At 45.9% G+C, this 1,308-nt stretch overlaps 1 long non-coding RNA gene across 1 annotated transcript; it reads right to left on the minus strand.

Moving 5' to 3' along the window:
- Positions 1-209: 209 nt before the first annotated feature.
- Positions 210-878, minus strand: LOC119501831. The gene is made up of 2 exons (XR_005209931.1): positions 811-878; positions 210-726 (listed from the first exon to the last, which is right to left on the minus strand). It is a non-coding gene; the product is annotated as an uncharacterized LOC119501831 (long non-coding RNA).
- Between the last annotated feature and the right edge of the window lie 430 nt (positions 879-1,308).

Consider the following 1,308-nt stretch of genomic DNA (forward strand, 5'->3'; position numbering starts at 1 on the left):
TTTGCCTAGATGAATAGACTTAGCAGGTTACAGACTTAGGGATAGTCACACTGAATACAATTAAAGGATTTGGTGCGCGTGTGCGTAAAGTTGGTTTGGAGCGCCCGCAGCACGGCGCGCTCTGCTCCTCTGTTTACCTGCTGTAGTACCGCAGGTAACCGGATCGGCTTGTGAGTGCGCGAATGTTGGTTTGAGGGAAAGGACATCGCATTTGGACTTTACAGGGTAAGTTAAGAAAGAAAACGTAAACAGAAAACTGTTCTCCGCTTTTCATTTTGAAAGAGCAACAATGAGTCATGATCATTGGTCGTTGACCAGAACTGTTACTTCATCATTCTCTCAGCCAATCCGGCCGACCAGTCCTGAGACTAACCAGGCTCTCTCTCTCCAGAGGAGGTCTGAACCTGGTCCCCGCGGCTCCAGGCCTGAGAAGGGCTGATAGTCCTCATGTAGCTCAGAGGAGAGCCGGTCCGAGCCTCTACTCCAGACTGACGCATTGTCAGAAAGGAGCTGTCCTCTAGGCTGACCTTCAGTGACCTTCAGTCAGCCTAGAGGAGAGGTTCCGGCCGGATCTGCTCCGAACAACCTAGCTTTCCAGCCAATCCCTTACACGGGTTCCCCCTTTAGAGAAAGCTGATAGTCCTCATGTAGCTCAGAGGAGAGCCGGTCCGAGCCTCTACTCCGAACTGACCCCGTTGTCAGAAAGGAGCTGTCCTCTAGGCTGACCTTCAGTCAATGACCTTCAGTCAGTGACCTTCAGTCAGTGACCTTCAGTCAGTGACCTTCAGTCAATGACCTTCAGTCAGTGACCTTCCAGTCAGTGACCTTCCAGTCAGCCTACAGCAGAGGTTCTGGCCGGATCTGCTCCGGACAACCTATCAGGGTTATTAAATGACCGTATTCAGATGATGAAATATAGTCATTTAAATGCTGTTGAAACAACAGTTATACTGGATGTAACCTGACATTTCATAAAAACTTGTTGTGTGGAATCAGGTTGGAGCGTCATAGCCCTTTAACATTTGACGTAGTAATGTGCAGAAATTGTCAGGAAATAACAGTAAAGTAAGATGAGCAAAATCAATATAATGACAAGTTGTAGTATTGGAATAACCTGTAATTACTGTTGGGTAATTATAGAGTCAAATCAAAACAAAAACTCTTTATGACTTTATGACAGCTGCTAAATCAGGCCATGTGGCAGACGGATGCTTTGGATAACAATATAATCAAATAATCAAAAGGTGATCCACATGTATGCAGAAAACATTCAAGTATAGTATTGATACAATTCTGCATGAGTCAAGC

This window comes from Sebastes umbrosus, chromosome 14 (genome assembly GCF_015220745.1).
Source record: "Sebastes umbrosus isolate fSebUmb1 chromosome 14, fSebUmb1.pri, whole genome shotgun sequence".
In the NCBI taxonomy this organism is placed as follows: domain Eukaryota; kingdom Metazoa; phylum Chordata; class Actinopteri; order Perciformes; family Sebastidae; genus Sebastes; species Sebastes umbrosus.